This window comes from Mesoplodon densirostris, chromosome 6, assembly GCF_025265405.1.
Source record: "Mesoplodon densirostris isolate mMesDen1 chromosome 6, mMesDen1 primary haplotype, whole genome shotgun sequence".
Taxonomy (NCBI): domain Eukaryota; kingdom Metazoa; phylum Chordata; class Mammalia; order Artiodactyla; family Ziphiidae; genus Mesoplodon; species Mesoplodon densirostris.
This window is the reverse complement of record NC_082666.1, coordinates 71,923,637-71,945,937: the sequence shown is the minus strand read 5'-3', so window position 1 is coordinate 71,945,937 and position 22,301 is coordinate 71,923,637. Positions and strand designations below refer to the sequence as shown.

The 22,301-nt window shown below is 41.5% G+C and overlaps 1 pseudogene; it reads left to right on the top strand.

The window, feature by feature from the left end:
• The first annotated feature begins 1,975 nt into the window (after positions 1 to 1,975).
• Positions 1,976 to 18,109, top strand: LOC132491646 (elongation factor 2-like; annotated as a pseudogene).
• The last annotated feature ends 4,192 nt before the right edge of the window (positions 18,110 to 22,301 follow it).

Here is a 22,301-nt window from a genome sequence, read left to right as displayed (position 1 = left end):
ACTTGCCATTGGGACACCCAACACCCCCAGTGTGTGGCCCTCCTTGCTGACCTCTCATTGTGATCTACAAGATATTGGACTATTGCTACAGCTTTCCAACTGGTCCCTGCCCCCTTGGCTTGTCTCTCCCACCACCCACTACTGCACTGTGGCCAAAGTCATCTTTATAAAACATAGAAATCATCCCATAACTCTCCTAATGTTTTCAGTGGTTCCGCATTTCCTACAAAGTGAAATTCAAATCTGGTGCCTGGCTCAAGTCTCCCCCGAGGACCTGACTCTTTCCTTCAAGGGTATAGGCCACCTCTTAGTCCTTCTGTTTCACAATAAATGTGGACAGAACAGTGTTTCCTTGGATCCTCAGCTCTGCCTGTCTGTTGCACCTTTTCTAGCCATAACTGCACCTGGGTCTGTTTCAGTCCCCTTCTAGTCCAGCCTCCATGGGTAGTTTCAGGTACTGTGTGCTGTCCCCTCCCCTCCTCTAGGATCCCTGATATTTTGAAGATGTGGCAGCATAACTTCTACTCAGCCTGCTCTTTTTATGCCATGAAGGGTGGCTGAAGTGTCCTGAGGCAAGAGGAATTAGTCTAGAAAGAATCCATGTAGCACAAACTTCTTGGGCATACCACTGGTGCAGCTGCATAAGACCTTTGCTCAGAAGAGCCCTGTGCTTGGGTTTAATACTCTACTGTTGCCATCTTGAAATTTTTAATAATTTTATCTTTGAACTTCTGCCATGTAAGTGAAATACGATGGAACAGTGGAGCAAAAGTTTGAGTGTAAGAGATACATGCAACATGAGTGTCTGCTTCTGTTTCTTGCCACCATGATCACATATAGCATTTGTGATACCCCATGAGTACAGAATTCTGGTAAATCTACATACATGGGAGTTCAGAAAGACTCAAAAGTGGGTACAAGGTGAGCACGTTACATTTGCAATTGAGTAAACTGACACCTTAGGGAGACCACTCTTTCCATTTGAACCAGAATTTACTTTGAGTGCAGAAAGAAGACAGAAATATGAATGCCCAAGGACCCTATCATATCCTTCCTTATTCACATTACTTCCCTGAATTGGCCAATCACTTATGGTGAAAAAGACGACATAGAAAGAAAGGGAAAGGTAGGGTAACCTTGGTTCCTTTTCCTTTAAGTTATTCATTACTTCTCAGGTGGAGAATGTTGATAGAATGTGCATATATCAAGAAGTGAAATTTAAAAGCTGAGTTAGTTTTGTGTAGCATTTCTACTGTTCTGCTAAGAATGAAATACATATGCATGTATGATCTATGAAATACAAATGTGCAACTACATTGATTCTGCATACAATTTAAATGCTCTTATATTTGCTTTTAGACTGACATTTGCACAATGTAATTATGAATGGTAAAATTCATGGTAATAATTTAAATTTTTAATTACTTAGAATGATATTAAATAGCAAATTTTAAACACCATGACAAATCATGAGAGAGTCTACAGAAGAAAGGAGAAAGTATTTTTTAGTACCTTTCATGGCACTTTTTTCATGCTTTTTTTCATGTCAGGGAATTAAGATCCCACATGCCTCGGGGCAACTAAGCCTGCGCACAACAACTACTGAGCTCATGCGCCTCAACTAGAGAGCCTGCGTGCAGCTAACTACAGAGCCCGTGCCCCCTAACTAGGGACCCTGCACTTTCATTTTGCACTGGACCCTGCAAATTAGGTAGCTGGCCCTTCACAGGCAAAAAGGAACCACTTTCTATCCTGACTACCAGCAAACCCCAAATTACACTTATAAAGATGGAGGGAAAGGCTTATTGAGTGCCTACTATGTGTTGTGCTTTGGTCTGATTAAAGACTAAATTGTCTGTTCCAATGGAAATTAAGAACAGAATCTTTTCCCTCTAATCCAAAGTCTCTTACACAAGGAACACAGCATTGACAGAAATGAACCAACAGCACACAGACCTTGTGGGGAAAAAGGGAGATGTCCCAGCCCAGGAGAAATAAGGACTACAGACCTCATCACTCCAGGCAGTGCATGCTGATGGAGGGGCGGAGGATGAGCACTTTTTTGGGGATGAGTCCGCCATCTCTAGTTAGGAAAGAAGTGGGAAATCCACAGTGGCTTCTAGCAGGTGTATCACCAACTGCAAGAACCACTGGACATACCCTGTTGTTGCAGGCTGCCCGAGAGAGGGCCAGAGGGTGTAGTCAGGATGTTAATGGTAAGTAGCCAGGCATTCATGGGCTGGGCCACCCAAGGACAGTTGCCCTCCAATAAAAAATTATACAGCAACTGCACATACTACTTAGACTTTAGGAAGTTGCTTCAAGAAAGCCTCCTAGTTTCATCTAATTTAGGAGACTGTCTGATGATCAAAAGATGAAAATCCTATTGTAAGTGGTATTTGCTTGAAGGGGCCCAGATCTGCTAAAACAGGTGACTTTCCTAAGAACCCTAAAAATAGAGTCAAGAATTGGGAAAGGGGGCTTCCCTGGTGGTCCAGTGGTAAAGACTCCGCCTTACAATGCAGGGCATGTGGTTCTATCCCTGGTCAGGGAATTAAGATCCCACATGCCTCGGGGCAACTAAGCCTGCGCACAACAACTACTGAGCTCATGCGCCTCAACTAGAGAGCCTGCGTGCAGCTAACTACAGAGCCCGTGCCCCCTAACTAGAGAAGAGAAAACCTGCATGCCACAACTAGAGAGAAGCCCGCATGCCACAATAAAAGATCTCGCATGCCTCAACGAAGATCCCGTGTGCCGCAACTAAGACCTGACGCAGCCAAAAATAAATTAAATAAATAAATAGTAAGTAAATCTTTAAAAAAAAAGAATTGGGAAAGATGCTAAAGTTATAATAGTTCATCTAACCCTTGAAGGAATCTTGTGCTATTGTCCTTATTTCACCCATATTCTTCCCACCTGCCACCACCGTGGCAGATGTCACTCCATGTAATGATGGTAGGACTCCAAAGTCCTTCCCCAGCCTCTGATAGACAAAGAGTTCTCTGAGCCAGGGATGATGGCTGATATTTCTATCCACCTCAATGCCTCATGCACTAACTAGTACTAGTAGCATTGCATAAATGTTTGCAGAAGGCAAAAATACACTAGAAAGAAAAACACAAGTTGGATTATTAAATGCCACATTTCAAAACCAGGCATTGCCCCCAGGTCCCATCATGGCACCAGAAAAAGTCCAGTTTTACGTAAGAAAGCAACGTTTCAGAACTCATAAATCACAGAACCCAATGTTTCCATGTGCTTGGGACCTAGGGAACACAGAACACCTTTCTCAGACATCACCAATCACCCACTGCATTAAATGTGGAAGATGAGCTGTTAGCTTCCACGTCCTGTGGTCTGGATCAATGGTTTCCCACCCCAACTGCATCAGAGTTACCTGGGGAAGGTTGGGGGTTCTCAGGATCCACTGAAGACCTACTGAATCAGAATTTGGGAGTGGTGTGGGGGATTTTTAAACCTCTTCCATGTGATTCTCATGTAACTAATACACAAACCAGCATTTGGGAACCATTGCCCTAGGATGACAAACTGTTGAAGCTGCATATGTTTCTGAGACCCAACTCAACTTATACCAAGAATCAATTTGAATTACATAAATGTTATGCAAAACCCCTGGCCAAACTCTTTCCTGGGTCTAAAAAGACTTCTCAGCACTCAGGGTGAAATTAATTATTTTTCCTTATCTGGGGGAAAAACACGAAATTTTCAGACTGTGACTATTGAACAATTTATACCATATGTGTGCACCTTTTTGACAGTTACATTTCATATCTTACAATGAATGGAACAGGTAGTATGAAGCTCTCAGGTAATACAAGAAATCTTTGTCCAAATGCATACCTCTGCTATTTAATTTTCCTACTGAAATACAGAGAAAGAATTCCCTATTGAAACTGCCTCAATGATACTGCTTTCTGATTATTTGCCATCACTGCCAAGTATTTCTGCTCCAAGAACAGTTACAAGATGAGTCAGAACAACTGCCTCCTCTGAATCAATGGCTGTTGTAGGCAAAAACCTCTATGCCCTACTTCCTATTCTACTCACCCCTCCAAAACAAAAAGACAGAAGGTGCTGTTGGTCAACTTTAACTATCCTGAAATTTCCACCTCATAGCATATTTTAGAAGAACCAATATTGGGGTTAACCCAGACAGGACTTTCAGCCAATTACTGACCAATCCCTAAAGAACATTTCGTACAGGCCCAGCCCAAGGCCCTCAAGACAGCTAGGCTCACACGTGGCACCTGTCTCCCTGGCATCCCTTTCTAGGGAAACTATGCCCACTCCCAACTCTGTGTGATTCTGATGAGACTGTCAACTCAAGCATCACATCTCCCCCACCATAGGATAGGAATGCAATCTCTGTTGACAGCAGAGCCTTCCCATCTCCTGGATGAGTGATCACATACACAAAGCAGGCTTACTATAGAAAATGTAAATTATACTCAAAGGTCAAAAAATAAACGGCTACATTTTTCAGAGAGAACCACAGTTAGCCATTTATTGTGCATCCAATTCCACACACACATACACACATGCACACACACGTGCATACAATTGAATATACTGGTTTTTTTTAATTTTTTTTTTTGCTTTATAACAAATTTAATCAGTTATACATATACATATGTTCCCATATCCCCTCACTTTTGCGTCTCCCTCCCACCCTCCCTATCCCACCCCTCCAGGCGGTCACAAAGCACCGAGCTGATCTCCCTGTGCTATGCGGCTGCTTCCCACTAGCTATCTACCTTACGTTTGGTAGTGTACATATGTCCATGCCGCTCTTTCACTTTGTCACAGCTTACCCTTCCCCCTCCCCATATCCTCAAGTCCATTCTCTAGTAGGTCTGTGTCTTTATTCCTGTCTTACCCCTATGTTCTTCATGACATTTTTTTTCTTAAATTCCATATATATGTGTCAGCATACAGTATTTGTCTTTCTCTTTCTGACTTACTTCACTCTGTATGACAGACTCTAGGTCCATCCACCTCATTACAAATAGCTCAATTTCATTTCTTTTTATGGCTGAATAATATTCCATGGTATGTATGTGCCACATCTTCTTTATCCATTCATCCGATGATGGACACTTAGGTTGTTTCCATCTCCGGGCTATTGTAAATAGGGCTGCTATGAACATTTTGGTACATGTCTCTTTTTGAATTATGGTTTTCTCAGGGTATATGCCCAGTAGTGGGATTGCTGGGTCATATGGTAGTTCTATTTGTAGTTTTTTAAGGAACCTCCATACCGTTCTCCATAGTGGCTGTACCAATTCACATTCCCACCAGCAGTGCAAGAGTGTGCCCTTTTTTCCACACCCTCTCCAGCATTTATTGTTTCTAGATTTTTTGATGATGGCCATTCTGACTGGTGTGAGATGATATCTCATTGTAGTTTTGATTTGCATTTCTCTAATGAGTAAAGATGTTGAGCATCCTTTCATGTGTTTGTTGGCAGTCTGTATATCTTCTGTGGAGAAGTGTCTATTTAGGTCTTCTGCCCATTTTTGGATTGGGTTGTTTGTTTTTTTGCTATTGAGCTGCATGAGCTGCTTATAAATTTTGGAGATTAATCCTTTGTCAGTTGCTTCATTTGCAAATATTTTCTCCCATTCTGAGGGTTGTCTTTTGGTCTTGTTTATGGTTTCCTTTGCTGTGCAAAAGCTTTGAAGTTTCATTAGGTCCCATGTGTTTATTTTTGTCTTTATTTCCATTTCTCTAGGAGGTGGGTCAAAAAGGATCTTGCTGTGATTTATGTCATAGAGTGTTCTGCCTATGTTTTCCTCTAAGAGTTTGATAGTGTCTGGCCTTACATTTAGGTCTTTAATCCATTTTGAGCTTATTTTTGTGTATGGTGTTAGGGAGTGATCTAATCTCATACTTTTACATGTCCCTATCCAGTTTTCCCAGCACCACTTATTGAAGAGACTGTCCTTTCTCCACTGTACATTCCTGCCTCCTTTATCAAAGATAAGGTGACCATATGTGCGTGGGTTTATCTCTGGGCTTTCTATCCTGTTCCATTGATCTATCTTTCTGTTTTTGTGCCAGTACCATACTGTCTTGATTACTGTAGCTTTGTTGTATAGTCTGAAGTCAGGGAGCCTGATTCTTCCAGCTCCATTTTTCGTTCTCAAGATTGCTTTGGCTATCCGGGGTCTTTTGTGTTTCCATACAAATTGTGAAATTTTTTGTTCTAGTTCTGTGAAAAATGCCAGTGGTAGTTTGATAGGGATTGCATTGAATCTGTAGATTGCTTTGGGTAGTAGAGTCATTTTCACAATGTTGATTCTTCCAATCCAAGAACATGGTACATCCCTCCATCTATTTGTATCATCTTTAATTTCTTTCATCAGTGTCTTATAATTTTCTGCATACAGGTCTTTTGTCTCCTTAGATAGGTTTATTCCTAGATATTTTATTCTTTTTGTTGCAATGGTAAATGGGAGTGTTTCCTTGATTTCACTTTCAGATTTTTCATCATTAGTATATAGGAATGCCAGAGATTTCTGTGCCTTAATTTTGTATCCTGCAACTTGACCAAATTCATTGATTAGCTCTAGTAGTTTTCGAATATACTGTTTTGAACTCCATTGTTTCCACTTTATAATACATCTTGAACATTTTCCCATGTGCAAGGGTACCATCTTGTGGCTGACACAGAAGATAATCAGAAGACACATGGCTTTCGTGTGTGTGAAGTTATGAGAAATACCTGCTAAGTATGACTGCAAGCCCCTCTTTCAGGGAATATTTGCTTCTGCAGTAATAGAATATACACATCAGTGTTTGTTGACTTTTTAAAAATGTGTGCATGTAAAGCAAATGCTCAGAGAATTCACTGTTCCCAACTGATAACATTCTGGCATGAGTGGGAAAGTATCAGAACCTTAAAACACCTGAGAGAGGAAAAATGACTATGTGAGTATTTAGGTCTCTTGTTGTGACAGTAAGTCATTTATAAGAAACTTTGGAGTAGTGAAAAGATCACAAGAGCAGGAGTTAAAATAACCAGAAAAATAACCAGACTCCAGTCCTAGCTACCTGAGTTTCAGTGACCTTGGGTCACTTAACTTCTGTCTCTGATTCTTCACCTGTAAAAGGGAAAAAGTACCTGTGCTATGGGCTTCACAGGGATGCTGAGGTCACATAACATATAGGAAGGGTGCTGAAATATGCTAAAACACCAGACAGAATATAAAGCCTTATTATTGTTCAAAACAGCTGGATTAGCAATGCGGATTTTTTTTAAAGAAATAGTTTAGCCTTGCTCCTTAAATATTTTCAGACATGATCCTAGTGGAGGAAAGAATTCCCTGAAGGAGGGGCAAAGGTTTTCTCTCAGAAGAAGTTGTTAGGAGGAAAAGGGGTGAGTAGGGAAAGGTTAAGAAAGACAAATTAATCCACCTTTTTAGGTGTCAAGTATCTAAAAAATTAGGAGGATAACAAGGAGAGCTTTCAAAGGCTGAAGTTTTCTAGGTAAAGACTTTGAAAAAGCAATGGATTACAATGTCCAGTTTAAAATGTTGGACCTATATGCTCTCAAAGCACAAGAGCAACAGAAGAAATCACAAAAGAAAAGACTGACATATTTCTCTCTCTTTATAATTAAACTTCATAAGCCAAAGGTCCAAAGGCAAAACTGAAAGACAAGCAAACTTGATTTTCGTAAATCCTTTGCAACATATGACAATAAGACTCATGTGATTGGCTTGCTTAGTCCTAATATGCCAAAGGGTATGGATATAAATATACACCTTATAAGAGAAGAAATATATTTTTTAATTATATGAAAAAGAAAGTTCAACCTTTTGTAATCAAATAAATACAATGTAGTAACTATTAGATATTATTTTTCACCTAACTGATGTGAAAAGAAGTTTTAATGAGAATACTCAATGATAGAAAAGCTGTGTTGAGACACTCATTAATTCCTGGTAGAAGAATATATAGGTGCAATGTTTCTGAAAAGCAATTTGGCAATGTGCATTAAGATGCTTACAAATATGCATGTTCTTTGAGCCATTAATTCCATTGCTGGAGGCTGAAGAGTGAAATGGATAAGAATGCAGGCTCTGAGCCAGGTCACCTGAAATTGTCTCCCAGCTCCACTGCTTACTAGCCTAACAATTGGGCAGGAAATCGCCTAACCTCTTCGTGCCTCAGATTCCACATCCATAAAGTCGGGTAATAATGCTACCTATTTCACAAAGTACTGTGAAGATTATTATCAGTAAATGAAAGCAATCTAGAATATGCCTGGTACATCATGAAATAGTATTAATATTATTGTTGTTATTTTCATTAGAAGAGTCTAGCAGTAAATCTGGAAATTGCATTCATTTAGGAAATATGTATTGAGCAGTATATTTGGTTGCGCAATGGAAAACAAAATAGTCATGGTCTCTGACCTAAGGAGCTCATAAAGTACTTATAAAAAAATTATGTTTTTAGATGTTCATTTCAATAATATTTATAGTAGCAATGATTAGAAATGAGGCCAATATTCAAAAATACATGTCTATGAAATAAAAGATTGTACAGCATACTGTGGATTGCTGTACAGTCAGTAAAACATGTTTATGAGGCTTAACTTCTTCATGAGGTAGATGGGGATACCACAGAGTCACTAGGAGGATCAGAAGGGTCATGAATAGGGCTTCCCTGGTGGCGCAGTGGTTGAGAGTCCGCCTGCCGATGCAGGGGACACGGGTTCGTGCCCCAATCCTGGAAGATCCCACATGCTGCGGAGCGGCTGGGCCCGCGAGCCACGGCCGCGGAGCCTGTGTGTCCGGAGCCTGTGCTCCGCAACGGGAGAGGCCACAGCAGTGAGAGGCCCGCGTACAGCAAAAAAAAAAAAAAAAAAAAAAAAAAAAAAAAAAGGGTCATGAATATTAGGCGGCTTTGTAAATAGTAAAGTAATATACAAATGCTAATTATTATTATTTGTTAGGGTCTATAGAAGCTCAATTATGAAAATAATTTTAATGAACATTTACTATGAGCCAGATACTGTACACACATTATCTCATCTAATTTCCACTTTAAGCTGCAAAGTTTAGGAAATAAAAAATACACAATGCCAGTTAAATTTTAATTTCAGATAAACAATTTTTAGTATGTCCAAATGCAATTACTCCATTGTTTATCTGAAATATTTGCACATACTCATACTAAAAATTATTCATTGTTTATCTGAGATATTGGAATGTACTTATACGAAAAATTTATGTTGTTTACCTGAAATTAAAATTTAACTTGGCACCTTGTATTTCATCTAGCAACCCTCAATCAGTCCTTTGAAATAGATATAATAGAAATATATGTGAGAAAGAGAGAGACAGAGAGAAAAAAACAGAGGCAGAGACAGAGAGAGTCAGAAACAGAGATTCAGTTTTGGTTGGTGCCGTAGGAGGTCACCAGCATTCCTACTATGGACCATAAAGAGGAGAAGTGTTAAATCAAGAGGCAGAACAAGAAAGGCAGATATTACTACCTGGTTCTCACTACTGTGTTATTGTTGTTTAAAATGTTATAATTTTTCAGAATACATTAAGCCCAAATTCAAATACTAAACATAAAAAAAAGTTGCAAAGTCAAATATAAATGACTTTGGAATTATCAGCCATTTTGGAAGACTGACAATATCAGTCCCTTCTTTTAGTGCAAATTATCTAGAGATGGGAGAGTAAACATGTAAATACATGTAAATGCTTATAAGTTGTTTTGGAATTGATGAGATTTCAAGATCTGGGAGCTAAACCTCAAGTTGCTTCATCTCCATTGGATAGTGGCAGCTGACTTGTCTTCTGGTATTTCAGTGGAGCTTGAAATGATCACGACTGTTTGCTTCACTTCAGTGTGCACCATCCCTCCCCATTTACAATCAGCATCACTGTGTTAATTCACAGTGACACTAGTGATAACAGAGGCATTTTCAAGCAACTTTTTGCTGTTGGGGAAAAGATGTCACTTTACTTCTGTGAAAGGTAGGTACCAAAAAAGGCCAGTATTCAATACATTTCATGGTACGTTGCAAAGGATGGAAATGTGTGTTTGTGTGTGTATGTGTTTTATCTTTTAATACAGATACCAATCCAAAAAGAGGAGGTCTTAACTGGGGGAAGACAGTGAAAGTGTCCCAGGCGGCCTAGGCTTCAATCTCAGCTCTGCAATGATCTGGCTATGTGACCTTCCACTAATCCCGTACTCCTTCTGAGCCTCATATTCACCAACTGTAGCCTGACATCAATATTGCTCTACTCCACAGGAGTATTTTGGTACAAGGTTTCAAATGTAGAAGGCATCTTGGCTGTATGCTACTATGAGAAGAAATTATAACTGATTCAAAGTGAAATGATTTCAGAAATAAGGGGGCCAACTTCCAATCATTACTGCCCATCGGGGAAGTCTGATGATAAGCAAGAATTCTGTTAAAGACACCAGTGTTTTCAAAAGCACCAAAGGAGGTGAGAATTTCAGAGCTTCAGAGCTTTAAGACAAAGATCTCTATCAGTGCATTTCATACTTTCATGTGATTAGAATCATCTGGGGAACTTGTTAAATATGTAAATTTCTGGACCACACACCACTGATTATAAGTCAGTCGGACTGGAGTTGGCCAGGGAAATTTGGATATTTAATAAGCTCCCTGGGTGATTCAGAGGCAGGTGGTCCATTTTGAACACTTTGGGAAACATTGGTCACTACAAATATATAGTTAAGATTTTTAAAGGCAATGAGTTAAAAAGAAAATGGTAGAAAGCAGAAAGTACACTTGTTTAAATATAAATTCTGGGACAGGAGAGACAAGACCCTCCTGAGAGTAGGGCAAGGAGAGAAGGATTCATAGCAATGTCTGATCTCTCAAAAAGTCTTTCAAGTTGATCTACAAGAGCCAGCTGGCGAAGATAATGGAGGAAAAGGACAAATCCAAGAGTCTAAGAGGCCATATAAAATTGGAAGAAAAACATGGGAAGAGGGACAGAAATGGCCACAGGATAAACAGTGGCAATCTTTTGCATGGTACCACTGTTGAGGCCTACAAAGAAGGAAGAGATTCAGGAAGGTCACTGGTCAGAGGAAAAAGCCTATTCATCAAAAAGGAGAGTAAGAGGCAGGTGAGTGAAAAATGGTAAAAATGTGAGTGTCCTTATATTTATAAGAAAATGATATACTATGTTCATGGAAAGTTTTTGGCAAGAAGTAAAATATGTTCAATGTGAAATTATCTTTTAAAAATATCCTACAAAAATTTTAGAATAGGAGATGAGAAATTACTTTGAAAAGCATAAGGAGTAAATAATATGGTTATTTCTTGAAGCATTTTCTGTGACTATCAAATCTGTCCACTGCCTGCCTGGCTTGGAAGCTAGTTAAGGAGGCCTGTATGACATTATCTTTGTATCCCCAGTGTGCACCACAATGTCTGGCATATGGTAGGCAGTAACTGGATGGATGAAGGTTAAAATGAGAAAAGCCAAGGGAAGAGTTGCACATTCACATAGTATTCACCAAACTTCATAAGCTTCATTTTCTACTTTTCTTGGACTGAGCTGCTAAGTGGTTGTTATGAGATTTGGCATATTTTAGTACTAATACCTGCTGGCAGTCATGCATGAACCTCTGACTGGAACATGTTTATTTGTCTTCCTGAAGGAAGTACATCTTGATTCATTTTACCTGATGTACCAGTTATCTACCTGTTTCCCCTCAGCTCCACATCCACCTTCTTCCAACTATTCTGTATTGCTGGGGCTTGGTATCTACAAACTACATTTCCCAGATTCATTCATTAGCTGGCAAAAAAAAGAACCATTATTTCTTTCTCATACTCTTTTGCTTCTGCTGGTGTTTCTGGAAGTAGTTGCATCCTGTCAGTGATCCAAGCTTCTGCTGTAACTGCTATTCTTTGGTGGTCCCAGCTGTGGCCAGGGAGGCCATCCTCCACAGCCCTACCATTGGCTAAGTGGAACCCCTAGAAGCCTGATCTTGGGATCCAGTCCTAGAGTTTATAGCTGCTTCCTATAAATACTAATCTCTGGGTATCACTCTTTATCTTTTTTGCTTCTCAAGCTCCCTTGCTTTTTCTTTTTTTCTTAAATCCCTTCCAACACCCGTAAGACCAAGATTTGTATTAAATTTCTCTCTGTTTGAAACTTCTATTTGAAACAGAAGTGGTTTCTGTTTTTTTGACAATACTCTGACTGACACACTTGGTAAAATCAGGGGAAACGTGATTACATTAGATATTAAAAGCAGAAGTTAGAGAAAATTTCATGTGTTCCATAAGAATCCAGAATAGAAACTGAAATTAAATTGGAGAATTAGGTTATTATTTAATAGCATATGTAGGGGATAAAATACCTTCCTCTCATCCTAGAATATCTCCTAGCTCATACTACCTTATTATATTGTTTTGTTTTTATCCGTTCTGCTTTTTCACACAGATCTACAAGAATTTCCTCTTCACTGAAGCCTCTCTGATTACCCCAGCTAGTCTTGATCTACTTACTCTGAATTCTTTTGGTTCTTCAGTTCTCTCATTTCTAGAGTATTTCTCCATGTAAATAATCAGTCAGAGTCTTCCCCTAAATCACTTCCTAAGCCAGAGTGATCATCAGAATCCTCAGAAAAATATATCCAGATGCCAGGACCCCACTGCCACTCCTAACCTCCTGAATCAGAATTTCTGGAGTAAGGGGTGGGCGAGATGGGGTAGAAAAGGCATATAAAATATTCTTCAGATAATAAACCCCTCAAGGTCAGGGCCCTCTCATTTCTTATGTAGCTTTTACTGTACCTAACACAGTTTACGCAGAGGCAATAAAATCTGTCCATTTTTCAATGAACTGACTAAGTGAAGATTCCCAAGAAGACCAGGTGGTGTCACTACTGCCCAATTAATATTTCTGGCCCAGTGAAAAGCATCTCAAGTAGTAAACTTTGACCTTCCCTGAACTCATTGATTCCATACTTTCATCCGTCTTTCTATCAGTTTTCTTTCCTAAGAGAGAAATGCAGAAACCTAGCCAAGAAAATAGACAGCAAAACCTAAACAGTGCAAATAACCTGAGTGCTCTGAAAGTAAATGATGGCATGTCCTGAGGCTGCCAGGCTTCAAGTGAGGAAGCAAGAACTAAAAAGAGCGGAAATAAGCCTCTCCTTGGCCTGAGGCCTGAGATTTCATTGCATTAGGTTCTTGGCTTTAGCATTCTGAAGAACAAGCTTAAGAAATAAGCTTAATGAGCTTGCAAGAAAAACTAAACTCCAAACAGACTGCATTTTTATTCACCTTTTGTTTAATAACATTTGGAGTTGTTATTTGAAAATTTAATTTTCCTTTTAGGTCTACTATTCCCACATTATTGACAAATGATTCCTGACTCCTGGATGAGTAAACCAATCTAGGTTTATCATAAGCTATTTATTATGTTATTTTTAAGGTGATATAGAACCCTCACCTATGACAGAAGCTATTCAGTAATTAATTTTAATTACTAACAGGTTGAGTACTGCATGTTTTCCAAAAGCAGTTTCCACAAAAGCTGAGACCTGGCTATATTTTAACATTTCTGAATTCCAGTTCTCCGACTGCATTAAAAATCCATTAAGATGGTTGAAAGGAACTGAATTCTAGATTTATGGATCCAAAAGGGGCCTTCAAAGGTCCCTTATAACCCTTCTTAGGTAACACCATGCCTTGATCTTCTCCATTTGAGCACCTACCTCTCCAAAAGTAAATATCCTGGATAATCTGTCCTTTCTTCATATTGAATGACCACAAAATTGTTGTATTCAGAGGCTTAAATTTCAATGAAGAGGGAAGTACTGAATGGTAAATGGCTCTCCAGTTGTAGAAACGGGCCCCCTCCTTATCCTGTGTTAGCTGGGTGGTCCTAGAGAGACCCTGAATCCTTAAATACCCCTGGATTCCTTTCCTTCAAGACTTACTCCCCTAAATACCCACTGAACTACCCCCATTTTCCCAGTGAACAGCCAGACTCTACTTACATTTTACAATGATCCTCTGGAGGAATTTCTGTGTCCTTGGCTGCCCATCAGTCATTTCACTTATAGGGCATCAAGCTAGTCCCATCTGTTCCCCACTTAGTACTGAAGAAGCTGTGGCTTTTTGGGGTTAACTTCCCAGCACTCTGTTCGGAGACTGTGTCAATGGTGTTTACAAGTTTTCCTCCCACCTACTTTGTGGGACCCACACTTGCAATGAACCCAGGTTGCTGGACCTTGATGACCTTTGGGTTTCAGTTATGGGGGCCTCTTTTGAAATAACAGCAACACTGCCAAAAAAAAAAAAGGCAGGAGCAGCTTTTTAGGCAATACTCTTCATTTAGTCAGGACTCACCCTCACTGGAAAAGAACTTTCTAGAGACTCCACATGAAGGTAAAAGTTAATTTTCTAAGTTGTCAATCTAAGCTTTTTGTTCTTTAAAAAGGACTATTACCCATGGCCAATGGCACTGAAATTCATTCCCCTCTCACTCTCTCTTGTTCTTTCTTGTTTTCCTGGTCTTTAAAAAAAAACACACAAAACAAAATTACAGCCACTCTCTTCTTTCCTCCCTGGACAGCAAGATGCCACTCATTGCTTTATTTCAGGACCTAACTCTCCATCTACCAGCTTCCTGTACATCCAAAAGCTAGGTAATGAACTGCTTTTCTTTTTGAGAAATTTCTAACATCAGCTGGTTAATATCTACAGGCTTCTGTGTCCTGCCCCCACCCCCTGACACAACCCTGGTAACTAAAGCATATCAGATAAAAGATTTTCTATTCCTTGATATCCAAATTGGGAACATGAGCCTCAGTTGAGATGCTGTTGCACAGTGCTGGGTTATAACCATTCACTGTCACAATTTCAAGTCACCTGTCAAAATTCAGCTGCTCCAATTTCATGATGTTGCCCTGCAGAGGGCCAGAAACCAAGGGCAGATGGCTCAGCCTCTTAGAAAATGTTTGTAAAATGACGAGAGAATGAGAGATTTTAAAGTGTGTTTCAAATTTCTAAATAAAGGAAAATCTCCTGACACACATCAGGGACAGTTTATTGTCCCGGTGAACTAATAGCAGCCAGAGTACCATCTGTTGCAATTTGATAGCAGGACTGTTTCTGCAACCTCTTGCATTTCCCATACTGTTTCTCCTCAGCTTCCCTCTGCAAATAAAAACTTCAGGGATTTCTAAAAGTCCAAGCCTGTCCAGAGAGCCCCACAAGCTTTTAATCTCCTATAGCACTTAGCATCTGTACCACTCACTGATGCATAAAATACTTCAGGATACAGAGAAACCTTAAGATTATCCACCTCTATTCCCATCTGATGCTGGTATCTTTCCTGGTTCCCCATTCAGGGACCAACGACCCCTAGGCATGAGGAATTGACTCCTTCCTTAATGCTTTATTATGATTAATCTCTTTATTATAAAAACATATATACACAGTAGAAAATTAAGGGGGGAAAAAAGAGAGAGATACTAAAAATAAACTCTCCCCATAATCACCACACTCAGAAAAAAATTTGGCCACCAAACAGTATTAGAGTGTTATTCCATTATAATAATAAATTACATATATAAATACTTATTATTGGGCTGTAATAACATTTTTATGACTAAATCTTTGTGGTGGCCATGAATATTTTTTGAGATAGAGTCTTAGAAATAGAATTACTCAATCAAAATTTCAAGATGTCTAATAAGAGTAATCACAATAATACCATTACTATTAATGACAAATATTCCTAGAGCATACTGGCTGTCAGGTACTCTGTCACATGCTTCACATTCACAACAATCTTAGATGGTAAATATTGTAGCACCCTCACTTTTAAAACGATGAAATTGAGGCTTGGAAGCTTACTTGCGTTCTCTCAAAAGGTGTACCAGAAAAATGACAGATGAGGGATTCAAACCCAGGTCTATTTCTACAAACCATGCTCTTTCCATTACACAAAATAAAGGAGGATTCCCTCGCTGTGCTACAATGAGTAAATGACTAGTGTTTTTACTAAAACAACTCAAGTTCAGTGAACCAAAGGATGCCATATTGGGAAAAGCCAGAAAGTCCTTAAATTCAATCCTCATCTGATATGTGAGTCATCCCCTCAACACTGTCTACAAGGATCACTTTATTTATCTACGTTTAAAGACAGTAAACTCTCTTTCTAAATATTTCACCTTTGGACTACTCTAACAATTAGAAAACTCATTTTTATTCTGAACTGAAAATTATTTCCTTTCAGCCACCAACCACCAGTCTAGGTCTAGACCACAAGGCCACAAAGACATTATCCCTCCTCCCTGTGATGTGACAGCCCTTTGCAAGTGTCATTCAATCCCCATGTCCTACTAAGGTCTTTTTCAAGCCCAGGATTTCTTTAACTTTTCTTCCTTAGACCACTGAGCGTCCTCACCACTGGGAAAACTTCCACTGACTATGATCCAGGCCGTGTATTTTTTGAACAAGACTGGGCACCAGCTGAGACACCATAAGTGCCATCAAGTGTCGGCCACCAAGAATCTGTCTATGGGCTTCCCTGGTGGCGCAGTGGTTGAGAGTCCGCCTGCCAATGCAGGGGACACGGGTTCGTGCCCTGGTCCGGGAAGATCCCGCATGCCGCACAGCGGCTGAGCCCGTGAGCCATGGCCGCTGAGCCTGCGCTCCGCAACGGGAGAGGCCACAACAGTGAGAGGCCCACATACCGCAAAAAAAAAAAGAATCTGTCTACCATTATGTAAAGTCCATGGAGGACGTGCCTTGGGGGAACACTGTTGGCCTGTTGGGCATGGGCCAGTTCCTGGTGAAGACAGGCACCATCACCATCTCTGAGCATGCTCACAACACGCGGGTGATGAAGTTCAGCATGAGCCCGACTGTTAGGGTCACCACGGAGGCCAACAACTGGCTGACCTGCCCAAGCCGGTGGAGGGGCTGAAGAGGCCGGCCAAGTCGGTCCACGTGGTACAACGCACCACTGAGGAATCGGGGGAGCACATTATGAGCAGGGTGGTGAGCCGCACCTGTGGGTCTGCCTGAAGGACCAGGAGAAGAACCACACCTGCATTCCCACCAAGAAATCCTAGCCGGTCGTGCAGTATCGCGAGACCGTCAGCGAGGAGTCTAACTTGCGGTGCCTGTCTGAGGCCCCCAGTGAGCACAATCGGCTGTACACGAAAACACGGCCCTTCCTCGACTCCTTGGTCAAGGACACCGACCAGAGGTGTCCGCCTGCCAGGAGCTCAAGTAACAGGCCTCAAACTGGCCAAGAAGTATGAGTGAGACGTGGCCGAGGTCCGAAACCTGCGGTGCGCGGTGCTTTCGGCCCTCAAGCACCCGCCCCATCACCTCCCCGACATCACCAAGGACGCGCAGTACCTCAACGAGATGGGGACAGCGTGGCGGCTGGCCTACAGGGGGCGCTTCGACATTCGCTACTTGACGCTGCACATGGATCCATTCAGAGCTTCCCCACGCCCGGCGCTGCCTCTACGCCGTGCTGACCTCCCGCCCCGGCCCGTGGAGCCCCTCCACCTGTGGAGATCCAATGTCCGCCACAGGGCTTGGTGGCATTGAGGGGGTCCTGCACGGGAAGCGGGGCCACGTCTTAGAGGAGTCCCAGGTGGCTGGCATCCCCTTGCTTGTCGTGAAGGCCCTTTGGCTTCACGGCCGACTTGAGGGCTCACACGAGCGGCCAGGCCTTCCCCTTCCCGGCACCTCCAGACCCTGCTCGCAGACCCCTTCGACCACACCAGCCTCCCCAGCCAGGCTGTGGGGAACACGTGGAAGCACACAGGCCTGAAGGAGGGCATCCCAGCCCCAGACAATTTCCACGACAGATTGGAAGCAGAATATTGCACTGCGCCTCTGCCGGCGAATGTCTCCTTGCGCAGCGCCCGCGTCCAGCCGGCTTCCCACAAAACCTCTAGCCTCTCGTTCTCCTCACGACGCCTCGCGAGACTGTCCAGACCCGAGACGCTCCGCCTGCCAGCTTTCCGGGGCCCACTTGGTGCCATCGCTCATCATGGACGTTCGATGACGTTTCTTTTCATATCTATTTAAAGGTTTCGGAGCAACAGGAAAGCCTTCGCAGCAGGTACTTATTTGGCCGGTGGAGGTGGGGGAGGGGAGGGGACACCCAACACTTTTTTTTGTTCATTTCTTCGGAGGGGAACTCAAATGTCCCCCCAAAAAATTTAAAATAGACACACGAAGAGGTTTATTTGGGTAAGTGGCCTATTGTGGATTTTCTCCCAGAAAGGGGGGAAGGAACAAGTGGGTAGACATTCTCTTTGGACAGAAACTAGAAGGCAGGAAATCTTGTGCCATGTCACCGTGAGCATCTTCAGCTGTATTAGTGTCGTTGGAATAAAATTCGATATGGTGGTGACAAAAAAAAAATCTGTCTATGGTTGAAAAATAAGTAGGCAACATGGCATGATAAGTGAAACTACTGACATGTACAGAAGGTTCTAAGATAGCACAGAGAAGGGAGTGATTAACTCTTTGGGGATAAAGGAGTCATTCATTCCTTCATTCCATAAACATTTCCTGAATACATACTATGTGCTGCAATGAGCAAAATCCTGGATAAGTACATTTTCCAGCAAAGAGAAAAACAGACATTTCAGGATGAGGAGATCATATGTATGTATAGATGCCTAAGAGATCATGGTGGGTTTGAAGAACTGTGCGGCATTCCAAATTGGGGAGAATAAAATTTGCAGGAAAAAAGCAGCAGAGGATGAAGTATGCAATAACTCATACTATGCATTGAGTGCAACACTTCATCATATGCATAAGTAAACAGCATAAGTAAATTTTGTGGAGGTACAAACCCCAAACAGTGTTTGTGTATATTAGGTAAAGTCTGAAACTGCTAGTAGCCTGTGACCCTCTTGAGAAGGTGGGGCGGCAGCCAGAGGACACAGGGAATCACCTTACTCTCCTTATCTTTGAGTCTTCCCCCTCTTCTATCTGGACCCCACTCTTCCCTATCTCCCCTTCCCCTTTCTGTCACTCCCTATGATTCCTGCCAGGATGTAGAGTCCTAGTGCCCGCCAGTTGTTGAGTCTGGAATATTCTGCAACCTCTGGTTTCAGCTGGATGCCAGTGGAGGCTTTCTCTGATCCCCCTTCTGTAAAATTGTTCTATAGGGTACATTCTCCTGTGAAAGGACTTACGCTGAGGGTGCTTCACCTCCAAAGGGCCTGCCTCCAGATTGCCTTCTGACGTTCCTTAAAGGCAAACAAACTTCGTCTGTGAAAGAAGTAGTTACTTACAAAGATTACCTTGTCTAGTCTATATAGGGACCATGTTCTCTTGTTATTATAGCTTTAACCCTGCTCCTTTTGAATTAGTAACACTAGACCTCTCTCTGGGCCTGGTTTTCATTAAGGCTCTCTACATTAACTGAAAAATCACTCTACTTGGGTCACCTGAGACAATGGAACTGTACTCAAATAGTTTCTTCCTCATTGTCAGGTTTCTTACTGATAAAAGTCTAGGAGGGGTGTGTGTGTTTGTTGAGTAGGGTAGGATGGGGTGTTCACTTTTTTTCCAGCTGATATGTAAATGTTTATTTGAAATTTGAAAAATAATCACATTTCTCTATCTCCATTGAGGACAGAAAAACCAGAAAGAGGCTTGCATTGTCAAAAGAGATTCAGTAAAGCACTTAGCACCAGGAAACACACATGCAATACCTGGAGGCTATCATTATTCTTACAAAAGGTGCATTGCCTTAGGATCTCTAGGTAGAACCTGCCTCCACCTGGCTTAGCTGGCGTTTGTGGTTCCTCCTGGGAAAGGGGATTGAAGCCAATTACCTCTCAGTGCAGCCCTGAACCTTAAATTCTAACGGGGGACACAGTTGCAGCTTTTTCTTTTTTTATCCAATCCAGGATTTTAATGTTTTCTTTTACGACCTAGATCACCCGCCCCCCCGCAGATGCAACATTCTTTTCAAAGTATTGAAGCTAAGGCAGGAAGGACATACAGTTTATAGCCTTTTGTTTCTAGATGAATTAATCATTGATTTCTGCTGTCATTGGTGGGGGCATCTCAAAGCAGCCCCATTCTCTGAGTCAGGACTACTGGTGCTTATAGTAACAAGTGGAAACACAAGACTACACAGAGATGTCACTTGCCAGAGTGAAATAACTGGAAAAAATCCAGAACTGCTTCTTTAGGTCACTGTTCTTCCTGAATCACTGCTTGTTTTATTCCCTAAACAGTGGAGCTTAATTTGTTTTTTGAAGTGAAGGAATTTCCTTTAATCCAGCAATCCCACTTTGGGGGATTTGACAGAAATAAAATAATGGTACGTGTAAAAATTGTTTAATGTTACAGTATTTATAGGGTCAAATTTTAAAAGTAAATTTTTCTTTCTTTCCCATTATTTTGCTGGTTAGTATGGGCGCATATTTATCCTTTTAGATTTGGAAAGGAAGAATGTAGAATAGAACTTGATTTGTTTTAATTGTGAGGAGAGCAGGGGTGATCAGGGGGGTAAAAAAGCACTTCAAGATGACATTATGACCCAGTGGACTAGTTATTGTTTATTGTCTAACTTGGCCATTTATAACAGGCTAATATGTACCAGAACTGGCAGCATTAGGAAATATCTGATACCATGCAAGTCTTTGTTTTTCTTTGGATAAGGAAGAAGTTTCTTTGGTCAGTAATTCAGAACCTCAGGAAAACAGTTTCAAAACCAAACCATCATACTACCAGCTCCCAGCACATTTATGTTCCAAGTATATTCAGGTCAGGCTGTCACAGATTTATTGAGCAACTATTATGTGTCAGGAAGGTGCTAGTAAGATATGGGGCAATGAAAATGAACTACACATGGCTAAACTGTCAAGGTACTCAGTCTAATTGGCTGGAGATAGGGAGGGTGGCAGACACATAAATGAGGAGGATAATGCTGGTGATGATGACTTTTGGTGCGATGTACTTTTATGGAGAGAAGAGCATCATTGGTCACTGGACCTGCAGAAATAAAGGCATGGGGATGTATGGATGAGCCTGTGAACATTTGGTATTATCAATGTAGGAAGCGTCAGATAATGAGACACAGTCGATGCAACTGGGAAAACTAGTTGTGCCCAGATAGCAGAAGACCTTACATGGTTTTGTGGAATTTGGAGGTATCTGGAGGGTTTTTTTTTTTTCCTGCAGGCAATGAGGAGCCATGAAAAGTCTTTCCAAAGGAGAGTGATATGGTCAGATTTGCATTTCAGTTAGATCACTCCAGTCTCAGACACGCATATGTGCAAAGGCAGAGAGTCCAGGCAGGTGATAGAGGAATAATCTCAATGAGAGATAGTGGGGCCGGCATGTGGGCAGTGATACAGAGATGGAGAGGAAGGATGACTTTGAGAGAGATTTAGACTGAATTAGGTAAGATTAAGTAATTGATTAGATGTGGGGGTGAATGAGAACGTAAGATAACTCCTAGGGTTTTGGTTCGGATGTCTGGGTGGTTGAAGATAAATAATAGAAGACAAGTGCATCAGGAGGAGGAAGATAAGTTTAGTTTTAGAAAAGTCTAGAATGACTATGAGGTATACAAATAGAGGTGTCTTGTAAGCAGTTGGCCATGTAAATCTGGGACTCAGGAGAGAAGTCAGGGCTGGAGCTATGAACTTGGAAATCATAGAATATACTTGCCTGGTTGGATCTGGACCTTATGGGCCAGGCACTGCACTTAACTCTGGGTATACAACAGATGCACAAAATAATTCTTGGTTCTTGTCCTCAAAGAGTTAACCATTTAGTGGGGGAGACAGACATTAATCAAAAAAGTCACATAGGGCTTCCCTGGTGGCACAGTGGTTGAGAGTCTGCCTGCCGATGCAGGGGACACGGGTTCGTCCCCAGTCCAGGAAGATCCCACATGCCACGGAGCGGCTGGGCCCGTGAGCCATGGCCGCTGAGCCTGCGTGTCCAGAGCCTGTGCTCCGCAACGGGAGAGGCCACAGCAGTGAGAGGCCTGCGTACTGCAAAAAAAAAAAAAGTCACATAAACATATCATTGAAAATTGTGCTTTTGCTTAGTGCAGTAATGGAAAGGTGAAGCTACTACAAGAGAAGGACCTGATTTGCAGCTGGGGTCATGGAAGTTCTCTCTAAGGAAATAACGTATGGGGGTAAAATCATGACCCATGGAAAAGTAGTAGACCAAGGATGGAACCCCAGGTAACACCAAATGTACAGACTGGGAAAGGAGAACTGAAAAGGAAGAAAAA